Genomic DNA, 27,979 nt, shown 5'->3' with positions numbered 1-27,979 from the left:
GGCGCCAACCCTCTTTCTCATTCATATAAATGACCTCCTATCTGTCACTCACAACCCAATACACTCTTATGCTGATGACTCGACCCTTCATAGTTCTTTACACAATTTAAGCAACGTTGGGTCTGGTTAGTACTGGGATGGGTGACCGCCTGGGAACACCAGATGCTGTTGGCATCCCTACGTGTCAAGTGGGGTTGGTGGAGGATTAATGCCCCTCCCTGTAAAACAATTAACTCTAAGCCCTTGACCACCCCGTTTGCGATACATGGTGTCTGGCAATGAATGAATGAATGAATATTATAAATTCCCAAATAAACACAGCAATTTCTCTGAACTAGGACCTTTCTAAAATTAATCAATGGGGACAAACAAATTTGGTCTCATTTAATGCTCAGACTACTAAATAAATTAATTTCTCCAACAGAAAGAATCCCTCAGACTCTCACATAATTTTAAATGATGTCAATATTCCCATATCCACTACAACTGATATCCTAGGTGTTACTCTAAATCCCAACCTAAGCTGGACAGCTTATGTTAAATCCCTTGCTAAAAATGCTTCCAAAAAATTGGGACTTATGTACAGAGTTCGTGAGTTCTTCACCGACGGGCATATGGCCACAATATACAAAAGTCATGTGCGTTCTCAGATCGAATACTGTTCACCACTGTGGAGTGGATGTGAAGCGGCAGTTGGACAAAATTCAAAATAAAGCCATTAGATTAATCAATAATCCTGCCATTACGCAAGACTTTCCTCCATTATCAGTACGTAGAGATGTTGCTTCTTTAGCATTATTTTACAGATATTTTTCCCGTAAGTGTTCAGACGAACTGGCTTCAACTGTTCCTCCCCTTCACATTGTCTCCTGAAATACTCGGGCAGCTGGGAGCGCCCATGAATTCACACTCTCTCCCCCGCAATGCAGAACCTCTGCTTATCAAAAATCATTCATCCCCAGAACTACTACTCTCTGGAATTCACTTCCTGGGAGTTGTTTCCCACAAACATTTAATCCACTTCAATTCAAATCCAGTTGTTATAAATATTTTATGAATGGAGGAAGCCTTTAGGCACATGGACTTTTTTTTTTTTTTCCCCCCTTTGTTTTTCCTTCCTCCATTATTTAAAAAAAAAAAAAAAGTCCGTGATTTGACGGGTTCAATCAAGAGTGCTTCACATCAATAATACGTCAATAGATATGGATCATAACCATACCCAGCAAATATGATTATTCCTTATAATTGTTGTGCTGTTAAGGAAAATGTGACCGTGAGACATGTTACCGGAAAAGTGAGAAACATGAGCGATTTTTATTGAAATACTTTATAGTTATACAATCAACTCTTACTACGGCTAAAGTAATTGTATCACAAACATAAACAAAACAAGTACTGATATGAAACTTACATCATAAACTAACCCGAAAGTGGTTGGTGGGGGCTCTCACCATCCACTCACTCGATGTAGTGCTGCTCTCGGGTGCCTACCCTTTCCTCTTCCTTCTGTCTACAGGTGACTCTACACTGAGTGACAAGCCAAATGGTTTCCTGTACACCAGGAAACCACTTACTATGCTGGGTGGTAACCATATAACCAAATTATGGTGCCTGGTGGTTTACTGGGCATTTAACCTGTGGATTGTGCAATTACTTTTTTTTATCCACCCCATGGTGTGCAAAAAATTAAGAAAAAAAGTTTTTTGTTTTGTTTTTGTTTATTATAAACTTGAAGATAAACAGCCATGGCATCATCTGGTGAAAAAAAGCAATAATCTCTCTCTCTCTGTCTTTGGGTAGGGCCATGTGAAAGTTTATGTAGGGGAGTAAAAAAAAAAAAAAAAAAAAAAAAAAATTTTGTTTATTATAAACATGAAGATAAACATCCATGGCATCATCTGGTAAAAAAAAAATATATATATAAGAAAAATAAAAAATAAATAAAATCCCTCTCTGTCTTTACGTAGCACCATGCATAAGTTTGTGTGGGGGTCAAGTAGTTAATGGTGATGCACAGCCAGCACAGACTGAGCTGTGGCTTGCAATGCAACACTACCCAGCCTGAGCTGTGGCTCACAATCCACAGGGTAAGGCACTCCAATCGGGTTGACCAGGTGCAGGTTTATATCCAAGGGATGGTTGGAGTTTATTGCTCACATAATGCCACTCAGGGATGAGTGAGGCTGGCCACTTCCATCTTGAATGTCAGGACCAACTTGCCTTGCCAAGGGCTCCTACGCTCCTCATGGGGCAACACCGGATTAGAGGATGAGTGAATTAATGAACTAATCAGAAGACAATTGTTTAACCCCTACACCGCGGGCTTGTTTACTAATGACTTGCGTGTGCCGCGGGGTTATTTGGGCTCCGACAGACTCTCAAAAAATATTTGCCAAAAATCAGTTATTAGTCCTAGAATAATAAAATTATATAGGCTTATGGCACATACCTTCAGCTTTCTCCTGGAATGATTGTTGAGCCTTCGTCGGTTACCGTAGGACTTGTGGAGACCTCTGAAGTAGGGTAACGAAGTCTCCACTTTACACTTCCCGACAACCCGTAATATGATTACCACAGCCAGATACAAACACTATAAACACTATTCTACAATTTTCAAGTAGTTTGGGATCCATACTAAAAAAAAAAAAACACTGTGAAAGCAATGGAAATTACGAGCTCGTCTGATCGTCGCACTGGCACTAGTTCGCTCTTGGTAGTCTGTCATTTATTATTCATAAAACCCCTCACACTTTATATTTCTATTACTATATAACACTTATATATATCTATAGTCTTTATCCATAAGTTTCCTTCAGTAGTATTAGTTTATTGTCACTGTAGGGATTCAATTTCTTTCAGTAAAATACGTAGCATTCACTTTCTCGTCCTGTATACTGGCATTGAGAGTGAATGTCACTTTCATCTTCACTCTCATAACTCATAGCATTCAGACATGCTAGAGTGAAACTTTCACTTTCATTACTCCTAGGGTATATACTCGTATTCTTATAATACTACTCATTTACATTTCTATTTACATTCTCTATTTTATTTACGTTATTTACATTTCTATTTTATTTACACTGTGTTGTGCACTGTCACTTGAAATAACTTATAAAACTATTTTCCATTGTTCACGTATATTTACATTCATTACTTTCACTTGCTGTTTACACATTATTTACACATTATTTACAATTCCACTTGCACTGTTTTACTCAATAGAAAGATCGTAGTCACTCTTTTATCAATTGTCAGCCCTTTACCTCTTTCCACACGAGGTTTAGTAGGGGGTAAAGGTCACAGGGCCATTTGCATGGGGGTGAAAAAAGGCCTTGAAGTCAGCAAGAAGAAACATACGCACTCTCGCTTCGGAAGTTGAGAGAGAACTGAGTGATAACGGAGGACCACCAGCGTAGAGGCCTGCTAGGGGTTATTCAGAGTTACCAATATTACTTCTTGAAACAGCTAAGTCTAGCACTGATATGATTGGCAGGAAATCTAGACAATACATTATAAATTTGGTAGTTCCAGGTGAATGTAAATATCACTTAGGTTGCTCCCTTCCCTTCTTACATGTATATTTATTACGAAAATAGATTAGAGGCCTACTTAGGAGATATATATATATATTCAGAGCTACCAATGTTATATCTTGAAACAGCTTTGTCTAGCACTGATATGATTGGCAGGAAATCTAGACAATACATTATAAATTAGGTAGTTCCAGGTGAATGTAAATATCACTTAGGGTTCTCCCTTCCCTCCTTACATGTATATTTATTACGAAAATAGATTATAGGGCATATTTCAAGGGGAAAAAAACAGCGAAAATTAGCGAACGAGTGCACGTGAGGTGTTGTCAGGTGATAATTAGCCAATTCCAGGTGTATGGCACTCTCACTTACCTTATTTCTTTCTTGTATATATTATTTGGTATAAGAATAGGACATAGGGCTTATTTCAATGGATGAAATCAGTGAAAAATTCCAGGGAAGATTTACTTAGCGTAGCACGGCCGGGCAGGCGAGAGGATAGGGTAATGGAGGGGGGGTAGGGAGGGGAGTCAAGAACGGGGAGAAATGGCTAAATTGTCAACAATGGATGGGAGTACAGATGAGATTAGGAGTGCTGACTAGTGTTGGACATTGGCAGTACCGATAGATGATACAAGCCCCCACTTGGAAGCCCGGGTGAATTCAAAATAACACAGAATCACAAAAGCGACGCCCCGCGGTATGATCCCTTGCTCCCAAGCGTCACGAAAGTGACGCCCCGCGGTTAAGGGGTTAAGCGACATCAACATACTCAAGTGACATCAACAACATGGCATCAACACAGGCTAGTTGATCAAGAAAAGTCACCCCTTTGAATGTATGTACCATTCTTGACACTTGAGGAGTCGGCAAGGGCTGCACAACCACTGAACGATGTCCTCTGCTATCTCATCTCTGTCTGGGTTGTCAGAGAAATGAAACTGAGTATGATCCACTCTGCTGATGCCTCTTTCTAAGGTAATTACCTTTGCTCATGCCCTCTTCAGGCACTGACTCAATGGCTGCGGTTCATAACGTTCAGACAACTTCTTGGTTGTATAATGAACCAATACAGTCATGAACACTTATAAGAGACAAAGTAGTCTGACACCAGAAGGCAGGTTAATCGCACATGGCCACCCCCGAACTCTCCCTCCTTACCCCCACAAAACCACCTATTTGTTTGGCAGATGAATCGTAGATCTGAAGCTTCGCTCTCTATCACATCTTGGCACATGTCATACAGTGTTAATATAATTTGTTCTACTATTAGGTGTATTATTGCTCATATACATCCACCTTTAGTTCAGTGAGAAGTGATTATATTGAAGTTTTAGCACATATCAACAGAATGACCCTACTGTATAGAATTCTTTTCCAAATATTTACTCATCTTCTAAACAATATAGTAAAATCTAAATAACAGTGACAAGTTACATGACTACTATCCCTAAAGCCCCATTCCTGCCTTGTCATGTGGGGAGCCACAAACCCACCCATCCACTCATCCACCTGCTCACTCAACCCATCCAACACACCCTTCCCAGCCACCGATGCGACCCACCAAGCACACTGATCTCAGCTATCCACCTTGCCCACCCAAGAATGCCACCCAACACATTTACCCAATCACCTACCCACCCTGAACTCACCAACCTAACCAACCACACAGAGCACCCTGGCCACACAATCTTCTCAGCCACCCTGGCGACCCACTGTGTCACCACACACCCTGGTGACCCACACATTGTGACGACCCATCTTGCCCATCAACCACGGCTACCCACCCTGCTCACTCAACACTGCCATCCATCACAACCCAACCAGCCTTTCCACTGCACCCACCTATTTCTCCCTAAATTCAGTGTAACTGCAATGATCTCTTGTTTAAACCTGTGCATGAGAGATGTTACATCTTTTTCCTGTAATGTTCCTCATGCCATTCATGTAATGTGTGTGATGGAACATATGGCTTGCCAGTGTCTCTTACAAGATATCACAGGGCTACATTAGTAAGGTACTGGGATGCCTGATTATAATATAAAGTTACCGTAAGTTGGTCTTCTCCAATTTGTAAGCTGTCTATGGGAAAAATGTTATAAAAAATCAAACATGTTACTCCTGAAGTACTTCAACTTCAAGGCCATGCCACAGTCTGACTGCAAAACATATGTAAACAATTGAAGTGACAATTACAACTCAAATAGACGCTACTTCAGTAAAGGCCAATGACAGCATTCCAAACTATACATACCGGTACTCAGGTTAATGATGATAAGAAAACCACTAATGTCAGCATAAATTTTTCTTCAGAGACACGATACATGGAGTAAACGGGAAGTTGTTGAATACTGTGATGAGTATGTATGAGGGTGCATGTGGACAGTGAACTGAGTGAATTTTTCTACCTGAATGTTGGATTGAAAAAGGGATGTGTCATGTCCCCATGGTTGTTCAATCTGTATATCGATGGGGATATAAAAGAGATACAAGGTAGGGCAGTGGATGTTGGAGTGACCTAAGAAGAGAGGGCAGTGTTTGGAAACTCCCTATACTGTTGTCTGCAGATGATACTGTATTGTTAGGTGAAGACAAAGGGGAACTGCAAGACTTGGTGAATGAGTCTGGGAGAGTGTGCAGGAAACGGATCTAAAGGTGAAGGTAGGGAAGAGTAAAGTTATGGTCTTCGAAAGAAGTGAAGTCACTGAATGTACAGTGAGGCTGGATGACGAGGAAATGGAAATGTGAGTGCATTTAAATACTAGGGTAGTGTGATGAGTAAGGATGGAAGGTTACAGGGTGAAGTGCTTGAAAGGTTACAGTACAATAGGGAAGAAAGGTTGCTGGTTCTTCAAAAGCAGTGTTAAGGAACATGGAAGTGGGCATGAAAGTAAAAAAGTTACTGCATGACAGTATTGTGATACCAACTCTAATGTATGGAAGTTAAGCTTGGACCTTGTTGGAAGGACACAAGTCAAGAGTGAGAGTAGTGGAAATAAGTTACCAGTATTTGAGAGGATCATGTAAAGTTACATGGAGAGACAGACTGACAAAAGAGGAAGTGAAGGAGCTCTGTGGTGTGGATGTGGATGTGACAGAATTAGGAGAAATACACTGAGGTGGTTAGGCCATGTGGAGAAAATGGAGAGCGAGGACTAACGAGGAAAGTGTATGCGAGATAGGTGGACGGGGGAAGAGGGAGGCCGAGGATGAGATGGAGAGATGGTGTGGAGAGGCATATGAGAGAGGGGGATGTGAGCTGGGAGCAAGGCAGTGAAGTGGCATTGGACAGGGCAACGTGGAGGCAATTTGTTTGTGGCCACCCTTTACAGGATTGAGAAGTCTGGCAATAGACAGACAGACAGACAAGGTAAGACATTTTTTAGTGCGTCACTCTCAACAGACAATTTAGAAACTTTTTCTGTCCAGATTCATAATGTTCAATGTTTACACTTTAAAATGATATATAATTTAAATATTTTTTATTATTTCTGAGACTAACACTAAAGGTTGGCATTTACATGAAATGACCCTTGAGAGATGACAATTTTAGGTCACTGGAGTGAAGAAAGTAAAGCATCCAGTTTAGATGGCCACAAAGACCTGTATTCTCATCTGTGTAACTTTCTGGGTAACTGTCCTATTCTGTATTACCGTATGTAAAAGCTTTCAACATTGTCACACTCTGCTTAAGTACAGGGAGTCCACGATAAACGAAAGGGTTAGGTACCTTTAAAATCTTTCGTATATTGATTTTTCATATACTGAAGCATTCTTCCCCATCAGAAACTAAAGAAAATGAGGAATTGCATTCTAAGAGCCCCCCAAAATCTGTCAACTAATCTGTACTGTACTAGGCTGGGTGTTAGCTCTTAAATCTACAGCAGAAATGTTAATAAAAGCTAAATGAACTTTAAGCAGTTATTTATTTATCAAATTACCGAGTAAAAAGCAGAAAACACTACTGTACAGTATATACAAGTAAGGCCCGATCTCACTCATGCCCTAGCCTTCCTCATGTCTCTTGATAATTTCGAGCTCGCGCTCCAGTGTCACGGTTCGGTGTTGCTTCTTCTTGAGAGGCTCCACAGATAATGATGAAGGTGAAGGACGCTTGGGTGGCATGATGCACGATGCAAAAAATGCAAAAGATTCTTGAAGTACAGAAGCCATGCACTACACAGCTGGTGAGCGGGAACAGACTGGGATGAAGCGGAGGTACAGTAGTTGCTTGCCTAGCCATACACGATAGTGGCGCTGAGGTCGGTCGTGTGCCAAATTTGAATCATTATCTCGTGGCGCTACCATCAAAGCATATGCCTTTCATATAGGGGAATTTGTCCTATATTTCTCACTTTCATACCTTCAAATTTTCGTATATTGGGGCTTCATGTATTGGGGACTCCCTGTAATATGGTACCATATACAAAAGGATATTATCATCATCATCATCATCTGGACCTCCTTTCTCACCCTATGGAAAGGTGAGGAGTAGCAATGTTCAGACAGCCCAAATCTGCCCAATCCAATGGGCCACGCTTCCATTCACTCATCATTCAAGCCCCCGGAATCCTGGCTCTATCAGATACGCCAAAAACATTCACCCCGTTCTGTAGCGTCACATAAACATATCAGATAGAGTCAGTCTGGATGGTGCCACGTTAAAAAGGGATGCCAAATCCCTGATCATGCACTTCTCCTCACAACATTCATCCAGCCAGCTAGATCTCTTTGTCAGTTCCCTAGCCTCATCGACTTCCAAATATCTCTTCCTCACACACTCATCCACCATATCTCTCCAACTTCTCCTTCGCCTACCTCACCTCCTCCCTCTTTCAGTTTCACTCAGATATACCTTTTTCACCATTCTATTGTTATCCATTCTCTCCACATGACCATTCCATCTCAGTACACTCTCTTCGATTCTGGCATCCACAGACTTCCTTACTCCACGTCTTTCACGAATCACATTATATCCTATCCTATCCACCTTCTGTACTCCACATACATTCCTCAACAGTTCCATCTCCAATGCTCTTACTCCTGACATTTCATTTTCATGCAACATCAATGTCTCACATCCATATGTTAAAGTTGGCACTAACACTCCTTCATGTAGGCCTCGTGCAGCTCCAACATTCAAGCCTCTGTTTCTTATCAAGGCCTTCATTGCACCAGCTACTTTTCTTCCTTGTGTCACTCTACTTTCCACTTCTTTTGCATATTTTCCTCTCTTTTCTACCACTGTACCCAGATGCTTGAACTCTCTCACCAGTTCCAGTCTCACTCCAGCCACTGTGACATCGCACTGGGAGTCACCTTCTACATTCTCTCTAAGTAACCATCACTTTACTCTTTTCTACATTTACTCTCAAGGCACGACACTCACAAACATCAGCAAAACTCTGCACTAGCCTACCAATTTCTTGTCCGGTATTTGCAAGTAGTACTACATCATCAACATACAATAAATGTGAGATATCCCATCCATCACCAATGCCATCCCCCTCTCCATTACTCGTGTTTTTACTCCTCTCATCACACCATCCATATATTTACTGAACAACCAGGGGGATCATTACACAACTCTATCACATGTCCACACCGATCGTGAACCATTCACTTAGATGCCCATTAACCCTTACACATGCTTCACTACCATCATAAAAACTCTTGATGGCACCTAGCAGCTTACCATCTACGCCATACATGCGCAAAACTTTCCGCAATCCTTCCCTGTCCACTTTGTCGTATGCTTTTTCCAGATCCATGAATGCCATAAACACCTTATGGTCCTTCTCACAAGCCTTCTCTGTTACCGGTATCTGTCTCACTGCAAATATTTTCTCCACACATCTTCTGCCACTTCTAAAGTCACCCTGTTCATCATTCACTAAGGCTTCTGATATCTCTCTTACTTGTTCTATAATAATTCTTCAATATACCTTCTCTACCACACTCAATAAAATTATGCCACGATAATTCTTGCACTCACTTCGCTCACTTCTATTTTTGTACAGGGGTACAATCACAACCTATTTCCACTGATGGCACAGTTTCACTCATCCATGTCTTCATACATATCTCCAACAAGCACTTCATTCCACTCACTCCACTACACTTAATAATCTCAGCATACACCTCATCAACCCCAGTTGCCTTCCCATTTTTCAGCCACTTCACAGCACACTTCACCTGTGCGAGTGTCATCTCCTAGCACTGCATTCCTTCTCTGCACACCCCCAAAACCAATCATGTTTACTGCTGCTCTGCTTTCTCAATTCTCATTCATTAGGCTTTCAAAATATTCTTTCCATCTGGTCCTTACTTCATCCCCATGGGTTAATGATCTACCACCTTCATCCTTCACACCATCACATTTCTTTTCGCTTTCACTTCTACACTTCCCCACCTCTTTTCAGAGTAACTTCCTATTTTCAGAGTAGTTTGCATTCATTTTTCTTCCTAGATCATTTTTTACCTCTTCTTTTTCCTCTTCACTAGTCTCTTTACATGCTTCTTGCTTACAATATATTCAGTTCTTATTTCAACTGAACCCCTGTCCTGTAACCACTTTTGCCACTTCTTCCTCTTTTCCTCCACTGTTCTCTTAACCTCATCATCCCACCAGGCCATACCTTTCTTCTTTGTTGTTACTCTTGCCACACCACACACCACTAAATTTAGCATTTCTAACTAAGCAATCGCTATATGCATTCCATAGGCTGTCCAGATCCTTTCATTCCAATTCACTGATTCTAACTCCTCCCCTACTTTGGTCCTGTATTCATCTGCCAATTCTTTGATCCTCAATTTCTCAACTTTGTCTTTTGCCCTGACTGCTCCTCTCTCTCCTGATCCACCTCACTCCTTTCAGCTTGATCATGCATACAACAATCATATGATCTGACAGACCTACACATCGTCCTCTCACGGCCCTCGTATCAGCAACCATTCCCAGCATTGACCTCACTATGAGCACGTAATCAATCAGGCTTCTTTCAACACGATCCCCGTTCCCTCTATACTAGGTATACTTATGTGCATCTTCGTGTTTGAAATACGAGTTACAAATGCACAACCTCCTCTCCTGACATATATCCTTCAGTCGCTTCCCATTATCGTTTTCTCCTGGTGCTCCATTACAACCCATTTTGTTATCCTCAGGACTAGTGCCTACTCTTCCACTCATATCGCCCATTACGATCACTTTATAGCTCCTGGGCATTTCTTCCACTACTTCATCCAGCTCATCCCAAAACCTGTCTTTCTCTGTCTCACTCCTGTCCTCACACGGTGCATACACTACAATCACCGCCACTTTCATCACCACATACTTGAACTTGACATACATATACCTCGAGTTGACACATTTGTAGTCTCTCATTCCACTCTGCCACACTTCATTCATCAACCACGCAACTCCTTCCCTGCATCTTCCTCGCCCATTCATGCCCGATCTTACACATTTCTCACCCTCCCATTCCTCCACCTAACACCATTTCATTTCACACAATGCCATCACAGTATATCTCGCTCTCTTGAACACATTCACCACTTCCACTCTCTTGCTCTCCTCATTTGCATCTCTCACGTTCCACATAGCCATGTGAATCTGCCCATTTGGTTGGGGCCCTGGGGAGGTACTGGGCCCTCCGAGGCTCTCTGAAACTACTGCCATGATTAAGTGATTTTGGATAGGGGAATATGAGGGACACTTAACCCTGCCAAAAACCCCAGCTATATGGTTACCATCCAGCACAATAAATGGTTTCCTGGGTACAGGAAACCATTTGGCTTGTCACTCTGTGGAAAGATCATATGGCATCTCTACACTGAGTGTGTGCATCCCCATCGACCATGGATATAAACAATCCAAATTCTAAAAATAAATCAGTAAGGAAGAGGCATTAGGGAACTTCCTTGACCGATGAGAATGTGAACCTAAGAGACACATTCATGGTGGATAAGGAAGCTCCCTAACACCTTTTCCAAAGTGATTATTTTGCTCATTACTCCTTAACATCCTCTTCTGTGTCAATGAAATCATTCAACTACCACCACTCACCATACTGTAAACAACACAGGAACTGACATTACTCAGCCACATCCAAAAATGAATCGCTATGGAAGAAATGTTAGGGAGCTTCCTTAATCAATGAGAATATCAGCATACATGTAAGATTTCAAAAATACAGTGTGGGGCATCTAAAAAAGGGAAAAAAATAAAAAATAAATAAAATAAAAATAAACATACCGCATATAAAATAAAAATAAAAAGATAGAAATATATGGGAGTAAAAATTTAACAGATGTGTGGTTAGTTATGAATCTTGGTAAATTTGCAGTTTTGGATGGTCAAGGTTTTTCTGCTTTTTATTTTTGTGTGTAAAATTATTAAGCCCACAACCTCCCTTTAATTTAATTTTTTCAGAAACCTACTGATTTTAGTGTTTTGTGTAGGTAGGGGAGAAGATGAGAGAGAGAAGAGAGAGGTATACATGAGCAGGAGAAGGGAGGTGAAGAGATTGGTGAAGGAGAGTAAGAAGAGACTGGATGAAGAGTTTGGGAGGAATCTGAGTGTGAAAATGGAGGGAGAGTAAGAAATTGTTTTGGAAGGAGGTAAAAAAAGTAAGACAGTGTGAAAGGGGAAACAGTAGGATAGTGAAAGAGAGGAATAACATACTGTTGGTGAAGAGAGAAAAATGAGATGGAAAGAGCACTCTGAGGATTTGTTGAATGTAGAGAGTGAGAGCAGTGAGAGTATTGATTGATTGATTGATTGATTTTATTCAGTCTTCATCAGTACAGAGTTGGTACAGAAGTTTGGTGGTTTCACAAGTATGTCATAGACAAAACGACACAGGTCCCACAATGTGACCTGTGAAAGAGTACCAGCAGTGCATGATTCCAACCAAGGATACCCCAAAAAGGCCATTCAGGCGTATTTCCATTGGGGTCCTTTTTATGGGATCAGGTTAATTGGAGATAGACCAAGACTGGTTGTAATAATAATAATGAAAAGTATTAACCAGCACTTAAACACTACAACATGGTATCGCAGGTGATACACTTAATTAAATTATATGTATTGGTCCTCTGACCGTGCAATAGCCATCTCTTGCATATATTGTTTCAGCTTGGCTTTGAAGGTGAGTAAGTTACTGCTTGCTTTCAGGTTTTCAGGTAGGTCATTCCAATCTTTTATTGTGTTATAATAATATGTTCCTCTTGCCTGTCCAATGACCCTAGGAGCTTCAAAATTATGTGCCTTCTGACGTGTATTAATTCCGGGTTTGTCTTTGCACCTGATGAAGTTTGTTGTTAGATAAACAGGTGCCAGCTTGTTGAAAATTTTGAAGGCATGGTGTAACCTTAATTGTTTAGCCCTATCATTTACATTTAGCAATCCAAGCATCGTTAGCTGTTCAACACCTACGTGGTCTCTGGGACCCAGGCCAAGCATGAATCTCACTAGTTTGATTTGAATAACCTGAAGTTTTTCTTGGCCATTTGTGGCATAGCAGGATACCAAGATGATACAGAGTAGTCAAAGTAACATTGTGTTATATAAGTGGTTGGGTAATGGTTGGGAGAAGAAGAGATGAGAGGAGGGAGGAAGAGATCAGCAGGGCAGAAGTAGCTGAAGCAATGAAGAAAATCAAGATGGAAAGGCCCGAGGAATTGCTGGAGTGTGTGGTGAAATGCTGAAGTATACGGGAGAGATTGTTGTGGAGCGAATATGGAGGTTATGTAGATTGGCTTGGGAAGAGGGAAGGGTTCCAGAGGACTGGAAATCAGGTATAACTGTTCCTTTATACAAAGGAAAAGGGGAGAAAGAAGTAGGCGGTAACCATAAGGGTATTTGCTTCTTAGTGTGACTGGAAAAATATATGGTAGAATACTCATTGATAGGGTTAGGCATATAACAGAGGACCTAGTTGGAGAAGAACAAGGGGGATTTAGGAAGGGAAAAGGGTGGGTAGATCAGATATTTGTTCTAAGATATTTAGTGGAGAAGTATCTAGAGAAGGGAAAGAAAGTGTATGCTGCCTTCATGGACTTGGGGAAACCATATGACAAAGTAGATAGGCAAGAAATGTGGAAGTATTTAAGAATATATGGAGAGGATGGGAGACTGCTGAGTGCTGTGAAGAGTATGTACGAGGGAGTTAAGGCTATGGTGCAGGTGGATGGTGAGCTGAGTGAGTTCTTTGATCTAAATGTGGGACTGAAACTGGGATGTGTGATGTCTCCATGGCTGTTTAATTTATTCATGGATGGGGTTATAAAGGAGGTGCAAGGTAGGGCAGTGGATGTGGGGGTGGCTCTAATGAGTGAGGGCAAGGTGTGGAAGATTCCTGTGTTGTTGTTTGCTGGTGATAGAGTATTGTTGAGTAAAGACGAATGGGAGATGCAAGGTTTGGTGAATGAATTTGGGACAGAGTGTAAGAAAAGGAATCTGACAGTTAATGTAACTGAGAGTAAAGTTATGGTGTTTGAGAGGAATGAAGTCACAGAATGCACAGTGAGGTTGGATGGTGAGGATATGGAGAATGTGAGTGCATTCAAGTACTTGGGTAGTGTGATGAGTAAGGATGGAAGTGTTGGGGATGAAGTACTTGAAAGGGTACAGCAGGGAAGGAAGGTTGTTAGTTCACTGAAAACTGTGATGAGAAATAGGGAGGTGAGTATGGAAGTTAAGAAGTCACTGTATGATAGTACTGTGATTCCTACCCTGATGTATAGAAGCGAGGCGTGGACCTTGCTAGAGGGTAACAAGTCAAGAGTGAGAGCAGTGGAAATGAGTTACCTGAGAGGACCAAGTGAAAGAACATTGTGGGGCAGATGTGGATGTGATTGCGAGAATTAGGAGAAATACACTGAGGTGGTTTGGACATGTAGAGAGTATGGAGAATGAAAGACTGACTAAGAAGGTGTATGTAGGTGAAGTGGAGGGAGGGACAGGGAGGGGGAGACTGAGGATGAGGAGGAGGGATGGAACTGAAAGGTATATGAGGGAGGGGGAGTGAGCTGGGGGGATTGCAGTCAGATGGTGGTTGACAGAGCGACTTGGAGGCGTTTTGTCTGCAGCCACCCTTTGTGGAATTAGGGTGTCGGGCTATAGATAGATATACTGTAGGATTGTGACCATCAATTTTACCGCAAATTACACAATGAGCATTCTGCGATATAATCAGATATAAAAACTATACAGAAATCACTAAAAATAGGTTTAAAAAAGAATTATGTCTGATTAACTGTGCTTTTTTCATTAAACTAACCTAACCTAACCATTCAAACCTAACCTTATATAAGGCTGTGCTGTATCAACTGAAGTAACTTTGTCGTTTTTTTCTTTATTTTTTTTTTTACTAATCTAACCTAACCTAACCAATCAACCATAATCTTGTATAAGGCCGTGCTGTATTAAATGAACTAACCTTTAGTCACTGGCTATTGCCTGTGTGACTTGTAGAGACGTGCTGCAGCGACAAAGAAGTGGAGGAGTGCGGCAGTTGCACGTTCCTTTACGAATAAATATCTTGAGAAATACTAATGGAAGCATTTCGTTTTCATTCCTGGACGTTTTGGCCAGGAATTTAATAGAAGCATGGTCATTTTCGAAAGAATTTACAATGAATTCGTAAAACCCACAGTCACAACTTGGACAGCTGCATTGGACGGTCACCATTGCTAGACTAAATTCAAATTCATTTGAAGGGCGTCCCTTTCCTATTTTGGGAAATTAGGTTTGAAACGATTAGTCTAAAACAAACGAAATTGTAAGGAGGTCACTCACTGGCCATAGTCCATGATTCATTTGAAATGACCGCCTTTGACATCAGGTTGCTTATTGGCCGCCGCACAAGGCTGGTAAAGTACGGTGGAAACCAAAGTACACACGCACTCACAACTCACCAGATCTGGCCACGACAAGACCAGCTCCCGACCGAAATTTCAGAAAATAAAAAAAACTCTGTACTGCCATTATTACTGAGTTGTGGTGGTAAGTGCTGGTACTCAAAGTTCTTGTCCTTGAAACTATTCACTGGTGAACAGGAAAATACTGTAATGAATTCCGGGTAAATTTTTACAAGTTGTCAATACACCCCCAGGTTGTGCAGTACATTTTTCTGGTAGTTTTTGATGAGATTTGAGTGATTTTGACCTTCATTTTTGTCGGAAATGCTTCATTTTCCCTTTATTCCAATCATGAACTTTGACTGGATGAGGAGGTGAAATGAAGCATTTTCAACACAAAACAAAGTCAAAAATCACTGAAATTGCATCAAAAACCACCAGATAAACATAACCAAACCAAACAGACCTAACCTAACCTAACCTAACTGACTGAAAATGAAGGTAAAAATCACTCAAATCGCATTAAAAAAAACACCAGAAAAATATACTGCACAACTGGTTAACCTAACCAGACAGACCTAAACTAACCTAACCTAACTTAACCGATACAAAACGAAATAAAAAAATCATTCAAATCGCATAAAAAACACCAGAAAAATATACTGCACAACTGGTTAACCAAACCAAACAGACCTAAACTAACTAAACCTAACCTAACGTCCTGCAGCAGAATGCTTACCTTAAACAGACAATGGTCCAGGTTGTGCAGTCTATTTTTCTGGTGTTTTTTTTATGCAATTTGTGATTTTAGCTTTCGTTTTCTGTTGAAAATGCTTTCAAATGCTTCACCTCCTCATCCAGTCAAAGTTCATGACTGGAAAAAGAGCAAAATGGTGTAAATAATCAATATTACACCCAGTGCTCAGATCATGTCCTTCTTCATTGGAAGCCATAAGAAGGAGGATTTGAAGTTTCCACCCAGAAGGAATCAAAGACCGCACATCAAAATGATTGGTAGAATACCATCACGTCACACAAAGTATGCCTATGAGTGGGTGAAACAGACCTAGAAGATGCATGCACAGTCGACGGAACGAGAAACACAAGTACGAACGCACACATTTTTTACACGGACTGGCCAAGATCCAAGGTATGGATTTTGGGAGAATTTTAATTAAATTCATCCATTATCTCCATAAATATCAATTTCTGAATAGGGTTATGGGGGTTCATTCGCATTCTTAGGTCATTTACTATGCATTTATGGTGGTAATATCCCTAAACTGCATATTGGCAACTTGTAAAATAATACCGGGTTTGGTTAGGCACGGTCTGTTCGGTTACGTTAACCAGTGGTCTATCTCTATCTATCTATTGCCAGACGCCATAATCGTAAGTGGTGCATTATATTTTTCTGGTGGCTTTTTATGCGATTTGAACCATACGTGCTCCCTCCGTGTCAAGTAGGTTGGTGGAGGGTTAGTGCCCCTCCCTGCAAAACAAATAACTCAGAGTCAAATGGCCACCCCATACGGGATTATGGCGTCTGGCAATAGATAGATAGAGTTGTTTTTTGCTTCATTTTTTCGGAAAATGCTTGATTTCACCTACTTGTCCAATCAAAGTTAATGATTGGACAAGAGGAGAAATGAGGCATTTCCGACAAAAATGAAGGTCAGAAACATTCAAATCACATCAAAAACTACCAGAAAAATATATTGCACTACCTGGGGGGTGTATTGGCAACTTGTAAAAATATACCCCAAACCCAACCATACAGACCTAACTTAACCTAACCAATCCTAACCAAACAGACCTAACGTAACCTCACCAAACACACTGAACCTAACCAAACCTAACCCAACAAACCTAACCTATCCTAGGGGAATGCTTACCCTAGGGATATGATGGTGCAGGACGAGGGTCGTCTGGGTTGTCATCGTCTCCTGGGATAGCGGCAACAGCACCACAGGAACCGTTTCTTGGTTTTTGCATACTTTTTGTATTGACCACAGTACCACTGATGTTTGTCTATTCTAAATTTACACGGTTCCTGACCATCTGGGCAATAAACTTCCGAAGGTAATACACCGTGTTTTCTAAAAAATTCAGTAGCCTCCTCAGGTTCCAAGTGGAAATGCTTAATCACACATAAGTAATCAATGTCACACCCGGGGCATACAACACGTCTTTTTTCTTCACAGGCCATACTGAGAAGGATTTGACTTTTCCATCCAGAAGAAATCAAAGACTGTGCTTCAAATTAATTGGCAGAATACCATCGCATGACCTAAAGTAGGCCTATGAGTGGTGATACAGACCTACCAGACGCATGCGCAGTCGAAGGGAATAGAAACACACATACGAACGCACACATTTTTTACATGGACTGGCCGAGTGAAGATCCAAGGTATGTATTATTTGGAATTTTAACCCGCCCCATCCCGACGTTTTCTGGGCAGTGGTACGCCCCAGTCCCGACATTTTTGGACCTTTTTTTTTTGTCTCAAACATCCGCTTTTGGTGAGAAACATCGAAAATTCATAGAGAAATCGCTCACCTGAGGTTTAAAATACTCGATCCAGGTGGGAGTACCTCCTTACCTTACAGGGTTTTCTATCAGGCTGGCTGCAAAGAAAACGAGTTCTATGGGAGGATAACTATTCTACACCACTCATAAACGGTATTTATTTATTTATTTGGTACGAATTTATATGTAGTACGAGAGTATATTGGTTTTCAAACGGTAATACAGTATAGGCATTATAAGCACTGTTTCACTCACTAACTCATCACCATTCCTGACCTTTTTTTGCCACATTACCTAATCATCATTTCTGACTTTCTTCCTCTAATGTTTGTCCTCCACACTGTCATCGATTGGGGAATCACTCTGGCCCTGAATTTCGTACCGTGGCATGACATGGCTTTACTGGCCAGCTCACAGATAACAGGTGAATTGCTGAGAAAAAGTCATGCAGGGGGAGGAGGAGGTCATGCTGGGTAAGGCATTGTCCCTGCCTGGAATCTTGTAGAGGAAGGTGTCCCGTGTATACGTGCCAAAAATCACTCGCGAAAATTGAAAATTGTGCAAATTAAGGACCTTGCAATGTCCTTGCAATGTTGCCGCGTTAATTTACGTCTCCGGGATATGAGTGCACATCCTGTGAGGACATGAATTCACGTCTCCGGGACGGGGCGGGTTAAATTCAATTCGGACAATTTTTAGATTCACGCAACCAGAGAACCGGAATCTCAGAAAAAAAAGTTTACCAAATAACTTCTGGGCCAGTATAGACCATTTTTTATTCTATGCACTTTGCTCCCAAATGAATAATAATGGAGATACAGAAATACGATACAGATAAAAGGGGAGAAATGGCGTGCAAGCCTAGGGCCATGGCACCCGAGCTCAGCGATCAGCATTGTCTGTTGAGGTTGAAGGAGGAAGAGAAGTCATGTGATATGTAACGTAATAACAGCGTTGCCATTCTTAAATTTTAGCTAAAGCCGTTGCTCATCACTCCCGACGACCAACCAAATTTATTGTAGTGATGTGGCACATTAGGCAATCACGTGACTTAATCAACCAAAGACAGCCTAGGAGGCACGGGCCCGGGACTGTGGGCTTTGATTTGAAAGTCAGTCAGCGATGTTGTCTTGTGAAGGGTGCTCGTGGTCGTACTGGCAACATAGTAAGACTTATATGGACGAAGATCAGGCAGCAATTGACTTTTTGAGACGACATAACGTGCTTCTGCAATCTGTTCAGTGCCCTCAGTGTGACAGTGATTATCATTACTGTGTGGATCAACACATTTGGTATTGAGGAAAGTGGAAAAAAATTGGGAAAACCAAGCATCGAGGCAATGCTCTTTTTCCGTTTTGGATTTTAGTGGCAGCTTTCTGGCAGGTGCGCACATAAAGCCATCAGAATTACTATTGTTTGTTAACCACTGGCTTGAAAAACAGTGGAATCATACCACAGTTCTGGAAAATTTGAATTGGTCAACAGTGACCAGCGTAGACTGGTGGAGTTTTTGCTCTGAAGTGATCTTATCGTGGATGGACTCTCAGTAGGCGATTGGTGGACCTGATGTGGGGATTGATGAAAGTTTGTTTGTCAGGAGTAAATACAACCATGGAAGGCAGCTCAAGCAACTCTGAGTTTTTGGCGGAATTGAGCAGGATTCTAAGAAGAAATTCATAGTGCCCCTTATTGATGAGGACCAAAGTGCAGAAACATTAGAGTCCGTCATAAAGTGTTACATTCATCCCAACAACATCATTTACAGTGATGGATGGTGGGCTTACTCAAAACTCAGTGATGAGGGTTACAAGCATTATGTGATAACTCATAAGGAAAATTTCGTAGGCAAAGTAGACCCTGACATTCATACCCAGAACACTGAGAGACTGTGGCTTGATTTAAAACAGTGGAGAAGGCAACCAGGATTGCGTACTCCTTATTATAGGCAGTACTTCGCTCATTACCTCTTTCTCAACAAGCACCATAAGGATCGCCATCATCAAATCTTCAAGGAAGCAGCACACCTCTACCCTCCAGAAACTAGAGCCGGAAACCCAGCCATAGTTCGCCCTGCCCTAACAATCCCACTGGAGGATACCGGTATTGAGGAGAACGAGGCCTCTGATGACCCTGGCTCGCAATAAGGTAGAGTACCCTAATACTTGCATTAGGTTGAGTTGGGTTGGGTTGGGTTAGGTTAGGTTAGGCTGGGTTGGATTTCAGCAACTAGAAGGCCCACAGTACATATTTTTGCATCAAACCTGAGTGTCTCCGGTCAATTTTTACACATTTCCCTAATCCGATTTTTTCATCCAACTTGAGTGTTTCCTGTTGTTTTTGGTGTGATTCGACTGATTTTGACCCTCGTTTCTATCGCAAGTCGCTAGTTTTTGTCGAACGCCACTAGCAACTCCTGGTGGAAAGGACTGGTCCAAATCAACTAAAATCACACCAAAAACAACAGAAAACACTCAGGTTGCATGCCTGTTATCACATGAAACGTCCTCTTTCTATAGTTAAAGGAAAATAACCTGTTAAATTTTTGTATTTACACTTAGCTCCCAAAATTTAAAATTTTGTTTTTCTGAGGGATTGTAGTGTTTGTCATTTGAATCTGATGATCATTTATGTAGGAAATATATTTTTTTGCGGTCCTTCCCCCTCCCACCAAGAATACTGGGGGACCTGTGGGAAACCGGGGTTTTGGATGGAGGAAACAAGCAAAAGCGAGTGATTTCCTACTGGATCTATCTATCTATCTATCTATTGCCAGACGCCTCAATCCCGTTTGGGGTGGCCACAAACAAATCGCCTCCAAGTCGCCCTGTCCCCCACCATCTCACTGCCCTGCTCCCAACTCACACCCCCCTCTCTCATATACCTCTCCACCCCATCCCTCCATCTCATCCTCGGCCTCTCCCTCCCTCTTCCCCCCTCCACCTCACTCACATACACTCTCTTCATCAGTCTTTCACCCTCCATCCTCTCCACATGGCCAAACCACCTCAGTGTGTTCCTCATAACGCTTCCTATCACATCCACATCAACACCACAATGCTCCTTTATATCCTCATTCGTCAGCCTGTCTCTCTATGTGACTCCACAGGCTCCTCTTAATAACTCATTTCCACTGCTCTCACTCTTGACTTGTGTCCTTCCAACAACGTCCAAGCTTCACTTCCGTACGTTAGAGTTGGTATCACAATACTGTCATGTAGTAACTTTTCCATGCTCACTTCCCTGTTTCTTATCACTGCTTTCCAAGAACCAGCAACCTTTCTTCCCTGCTGTACCCTTTCACGCCCTTCACCCTCCAAACCTCCATCCTTACTCATCACACTACCCATGTACTTAAACATACTCACATTTTCCAATTCCTCACCATTCAACCTCATTGTACATTCACTGACTTCACCTCTCTAAAAGACCATCACTTTACTCTTCCCTACATTCACCTTTAGATTCCGTTTCTTACACACTCTCCCAAACTCATCCACCAAGCCTTGCAGCTCCCCTTCGTCTTCACTCAACAACACAGTATCATCTGCAAACAACAGTACAGGGAGTTTCCAAACACTATCCTCTCTCACCAGGGCCACTCCAACATCCACTACCCTACCTTGTACCTCTGTTATTACCCCATCCATGTAAGGATTGAACAACCATGGAGATATGACACATCTCTGTTTCAACCCAACTTTCAAAGAGAAAAATTCACTTAGTTCACCATCCACACGCACTGCAGCCTTTGCACCATCGTACATACTCTTCACAGCATTCAACAACTTCCCATCTACTCCATATATTCTTAATACTTTCCACAATCCTTGTCTATCCACCCTGTCATATGCTTTCTCCAAATCCATGAAAGCCGCATACAACTTCTTTCCCTTCTCTAGAAACTTTTCCACTAAAGATCTACACAACCTCTTCCCTTCGTAAAGCCTCCCTGTTCTTCTCCAACTAATTTCTCTGTTCTTTCTCTAACTCTGTCAGTATCCTACCATACACTTTTCCTATTATACTAAGAAGACAAATGCCCCTATGATTACCACACACTTCTTTTTCCCGTTTCCTTTGTACAAGGGAATAATTATACCTGACTTCCAATCTTCCGGGACTCTACCTTCCTCCCAGGCCAATCTGCACATCTTCCACATCCATTCTACTACTATCTCTCCCCCATGCTTCAGCATTTCACCACACACTCCATCAATTCCTGGGGCTTTCCCCGATTTAACTTTCTTCATTGCTTCAACAACTTCTATCCTACTGATTTCTTCCTGTCTTCTCACCTCCCTCCTTCTCCCAGCCATTCCCCAGCCACTTATACTCGCATTACTTCCATCCTCTATGTTCAACAATTCCTTAAAGTGTTCTCTCCATCTGCTCACTTTTTCTCCCTTCTCCACTAGTAATCTACCATTTTTATCTTTCACTCCCCTGCTAACTTCACTTCCACCCTGTCTTACTCTTTTCACCTCTTTCCAGAACATTTTCTTACAGTCCCTCCACTTTACACTCAAATTCCTTCCAAATTCCTCATCCACTCTCTTCTTACTCTCTCTTACTAATCTTTTCACCTCTCTCTTTCTTTCTACATATAACTCTCTCTTCCGCCTCTCAACTTCTTCCACGCCCCTATTTCTCATCCATTCATTGTATGCTTTCTTCTTTTGTGCCACAGCCTGTCTCACCTCTTCAGTCCACCACGCTGTTCCTTGCACCCCCCTCCGTCTTCTCTTCCTTCTACACACCACATCACATGCTACACATATTTCTTCTGTAAATATCCTACACACACCTTCCATGTCTCCCATCTGCTCCAATTCATATTTGCCCAATCGTTCCTCCACTTCTCTCTTATACTCTGCCTTTTTCTCATCCTCTTGTAACCTTTCCACTCTCCTTGCAACTACCGGTACTCCTTCCTCTCGTCTTTCCCTTCTTCTATTCCTCCATCTTACTTGAATTCTAATTCTGGCCACCACCAAGTAGTGGTCAGAAAGTCCACTCCCTCAACCTCTATGAGCTCTTGCATCCATTACACATATTCGCATCCTTTCATCCACACACACATAATCAATCATTGCCTTCCTTTCATTCAGTTCACCACCCACCCTTCTCATCACTCGCCATGTATACCTGTGGATCATTTATGCCTGAAGAGGGTATTGGCTATCACCAACCCCCTCCCAGCACAAATGTCCACTAACGCACTCCCATTCTCATCTATTTCAGCAGGAACACCCCACTCACCAACTATTCCATCCACCTTCACATTCCCAACTTTACCATTCATATCACCAATCAAAACCACTCTCTCATTCCTTCCAAACTTTTCCATGCACACTTCTACATTTGTCCAGAAATCTCTCACTCATCTAGCACGATCTTGCGTTGGCGCATACACACACACAATCGCCCACATTTGTATTCCAACTTTCAACTTTACCCACACAATCCTTGACCCAACTGATCCATACTGTCTTATGCTCTTCTTCCATCTTTTACTCACAACTATACATACTCCTTTCTTTGCCCTCTCATTCTCACCTACTCTTGCACATATACCCCATCCGTACTCCCATTCTCTCACACTTTCTCCTCTCCATTTTGTTTCAGTTATTCCACATACATCCACTTTCGCACCCTCAAGCACCTGGACAATCTCTCTCTCTATCACCTCATCATTCGCTCCCCTTACATTCCACATTCCGATAACCATGTCCTTTGTCCGGTCCTTGGTCGTCATCATTTGGTCAGTCCTTGTCTGAGGCTTATTGTTTGTTTTTTAAGTTAGTTGTTTTCCGGGGAGGGGCACTAACCCTCCGCCAACCCTTTTAGTTGCCTTTTACGACAAGCAGGGATACTGGAACTGTCAACAAAATCAAACGAAAAACACTAAAATCCTTCGGAAAAAAATAATTTTAAGCTTCTTAGGGAGTTGTGTTTCCTAACTGGGGGGCTTCACCCGCCAGACATTAACCAAACCTCAGCTAACCTAACCTAACCGTGTTTAAGTACGAAATAATGGCTTTACCTACAGTAGCATAAATTGACCATTCATGTTTCCTAACTGGGGGGCTTTGCCCCCCAGACCCCCCATGACATTAACCAAACCTCATGTACCCTAACCTAACCAGGAGTAAATAAGAAATAATGCCTTTACCTAGAAGTGTACAGTTCCTCATCTTCATCTGAGGAGTCGCCTGTAGTTGTAACGGCAACTGGTGACGGGCGACAGTGCAACACTTTCTGATCCTCACGTAAAATGTGACTTTTGCCTTCATTTGGGTACTTTGTTCCTGTTGATGGTAAAATACCATGCGATCACACAAAGGCTACAGTTTTATCTTCTTGCTGGTAGAACTGTGAAACAGCAGTGAAGAAATAAATTTTGCAGGCTTCCCTGTCCATGGTTGGGGACAAACTGACTTTCAAATCTTGCGGGCACTAGCGTGGGGCATTTGAAATCCTACTTTGTGATTGGCTGAATCATGTGCTACACATGTGCTTTATCCACCCAAACACATAACACGCACCAACAAACACACACAACTGTCCAACCACGGCAGGGAAAAAATCTCTCTCATAGAAAATAATAACAATGTGAATTGCATAACTCGTCAACGGTTGATTTAAGATGGAAGTGTCACAGAAGAAAAAAGGCTTAGAATTCCATAAAGTATAAGGTGAATTAATTAAAAATGTTAACGAAAATCACATGTGGTATACGCGTAAAGTTAGGTCTTCCGGAATTAATTTTCAAATGTGAGCAGGTGAGCGGACACTGCGCACGCTCGTCTGTGATTGTGATTGGCAGAAATCGCGTGTAACTTGTTTATTATCAATTTGTGAGAGAAATGTCATTGAAGAAAAGATTCTTAGAATGACCAAATCTACTAGAAAATGTTAACGAAGTCCAAAATCGGATGAGGGAAACGTGTAAAATTTGACCGTGTTTCCTATGGTTTTGGGTGTGATTCTGTTCATTTTGACCTTTATTTCTAAAAAAAAAAAAAAAAAAAAAGTGGTTTCTATGGTGATTGCAAAAATATTCATTCCTTTGAAACCTCTGACTGGCGATAGATTTGAAGGGCAAAATCAAATGATTCACACCAAAAACCATTGGAAACAGATTTGATGCAAAAATAAGTGGTTGTGTGAAAAAAAAAATTTACTTTAAACTCATTCTTTGAAAATATCAATTTCCGAATTAGGTTATGGGGGTTCATTAACATCCTTAGGGAATATACTATACATTAATGGTGCTAAAATTCCTGAACTGCATATTAGCAACATGTAAAATAATACCGCTAACTTGATGTATGAGGTGTAATTGTCTGAAACTGTAGCAATACATGTGTTTGTTCATAAAAGGTGTGTTTCTGTCAGTAGTAGGAGTAGTACCGGTACTAGCAGTAATGTAGTGATGGTAGAGGTGGCAATGGCGGTGGTGGTGTAGTAGCAACTACTGCAGTAGTAGTAGTGGTAATGGTGGCGGTGGGTGTGGTAGTTACCCTTCTGCAGTCCACTATCCTTCATTCAGGGAGCTGAGGGACGTCTGTATAGCTGGGCAGTGGAGCATACCGGTTATACCAGTGCCACCACATGAAGGCTTTCCTCTCTAGCACCCGGAAAGCACGTGTTCAGAGACTGTCCTTCATTAATTACCTGTCTATACCGCGCAAGGATAAAAAAAAGGCGAAATGTAGACTCACCTGTATGATGAAAAAGGTGGTATTTATAATTATTCCACTTCGACCTGGATCAGCTGTTCGTGTCAACAATCACGTGTCTGAACTTTGAATAAGGGTATAAGTATAATAGTAACAGAATGAATAACATTTAAAGTTTCTCTATGAACACCAACACAAAATTATTGTCTCCTAATGTAATTTACCAGAGTGTAAGATTTAAAGCAAATGCGGAGCCGAATTATCACGTTCACTTTGTTCAGAGCTATCGATATTCTGTATGCTACATTTTAGTACTTGCTCGCGATTTTTTTTCTTCTTCTTCTTCTTGTGGGTTTAAGGGCCACGGCCAGTACTATGGCCCAATGCCCTGTCAATGCAAACTGCTTAGGGCCTCACATTATATGCGGGAGAGCTGTCTAGATTTTCGGATAAAGTCAGACGTGCACCTCACGACCCGTGCTCGTAACCGAGGGTCCCCGATACCGCCTCCAAGGAGTGTGTAGAGAGACAGACTGAGAACTCCCAGAGATGCCAAACGTTCCCGCAAAAGGGTGCGAAGCGAGTGGAACCTAGGACACCGTAACATGAAATGTTCTATGGTTTCTTCAACCTGAGGACACCACTGGCACCATGGATGCTCTATCATACCCAAACGGTACAGGTGGCTTGCAAGGCCTGTGTGGCCCAACCGTAACCTGGTGATGGCTACATCAATGTCTCTGCAGGGATGGGGCACGTAACCTGGTGATGGCTACATCAATGTCTCTGCAGGGATGGCGTGCCCAAGGGTGTTCAAAGGAGTCAGAGCGAAAAAGCCCCAAGTGGGAAGCAGGTAGGGTGGTTGCTAAGTGCGCATTCCAGTGCAATATGCAGGCGCTACGTGCAAGTTTAGGGAATGTGGCACTATCTGGCGTCACATGGACCAGTGTACTGTGTGTCAGTGCTCGCTTTGCTGCTGCATCTACTATTTCGTTGCCACGGATGCCCACATGTGAGGGAATCCACTGAAGGTGGAGGTACCAGGGAGGAGTAACAAGGAAAAGAAGGTGTTCCATAATAGCATGGACAGTCTTGACATGAGTCACTGGACGATCCGAGAGAAGGAGGGTAAGTGCAGACTGTGAGTCGGTGTATAAGACTACCGATTGAGGCTGGAAGAAAGTTCGGATAAATTCAAGGGCCTGGAGGATGGCTATGAGTTCTGCGGTTAGGACATCGTACCGCCCGCTGAACGACCAAGTTTGGCATATGGAAAGATCTTCAAAATAAGCCGCTGAGGCAAAGGAAGATGGAGGGGAGTGAGACCCATCCGTGTAAATTCTCAGGAAGTCCTTATAAACCGAGGAGTCCAAACTGTAAAAGATCTGCCGTGCCAAGACTGCATCTGTCGACTTCGAGAACGGTACTGGGAAGTAGGGGGAGACATATGGAGACAAATCCTTCCAAGGGGGCACTGGGGAGAGAGGGGCCACTGGGGCAGGCCTGGGCAGATCGAGCGACAGAGTGTGGCAGGCTCGGATGCTGCGGATAATGTATGGTAACCTCATTCGCGGCCAAGTTGGGGGTTGACAAAGGACTGTGGAGAGGCGATAAAGGGAGGAGACCGGATGGCTGGAGGGAAGGGCCGAAATACGGTGAAGCAGCCGACAGTCCAGTTCCATGCGGTAGATGGAAAGGGGCATCACCCCTGCCTCTGCATGAAGCAAAATAATTGGGGTGGACTTGAAGGCACCTAGGGCAATGCGAAGTGCCGTGTTCTGGACAACATCCAACTTCTTTAGGTGGGTCTGGGCAGCTGATCCGTAAAGGGTGGTGCCGTACGTGATCTTACTGCGGATGAAGGCCAGATATAGTCTAAGAAGAGAGTTTCGGTCGGCACCCCAGCGAGCTCCTGCGACACACTTCATGATGTCCAGGCGCCTAAGGCATGCCGATTGAAGATGGTCAATATGGGGGGCCCAGGTGAGACGGGGACTGTCCAAATGGAGGCCCAGAAACTTGTGCCGAGTCCGGAGGGTGAGAGGTTCTCCAGCTAGCTGAATTGTCGGCATGGAGGGGAGCCTCCTTTGGCCAAAGTACATAAGAGCACTCTTGGGTGCATTGACTGAGCCCCCAATCTGCAGCCCAGGTGGCAAAGGCATCCACAGCCTGTTGGAGGCGATGTTGGGCCTCCCATAGGGAGGCAGCACTGCAGAGGATTGAGACGTCATCTGCATAGACTAAGGTGGATACTCCAGGAGGATGAGGGAGGTCATACATCAGGACGTTGAAAAGTAAGGGACTGAGGCACGATCCTTGTGGCACTCCCTGCCTGACTGGGGTAGGAGAAGAGTATGTACCCCCAA

At 42.5% G+C, this 27,979-nt stretch overlaps 1 long non-coding RNA gene across 1 annotated transcript in view; it reads right to left on the bottom strand.

Moving 5' to 3' along the window:
• LOC145418644 (uncharacterized) overlaps positions 1-25,779 on the bottom strand; it is a 60,625-nt gene extending 34,846 nt beyond the window's left edge. Inside the window, exon 1 of the long non-coding RNA XR_013900717.1 lies at positions 25,656-25,779. This is a non-coding gene — a long non-coding RNA (uncharacterized LOC145418644). The remainder of the gene's footprint in view (positions 1-25,655) is intronic.
• Positions 25,780-27,979: the final 2,200 nt, after the last annotated feature.

Source organism: Coenobita brevimanus, chromosome 115 (genome assembly GCF_032717465.1).
Source record: "Coenobita brevimanus isolate Jiangsu-jjx chromosome 115, ASM3271746v2, whole genome shotgun sequence".
NCBI classification, from domain to species: domain Eukaryota; kingdom Metazoa; phylum Arthropoda; class Malacostraca; order Decapoda; family Coenobitidae; genus Coenobita; species Coenobita brevimanus.
The sequence above is the reverse complement of the archived record's forward strand: the minus strand, read 5'-3'. Positions and strand labels throughout refer to the sequence as shown.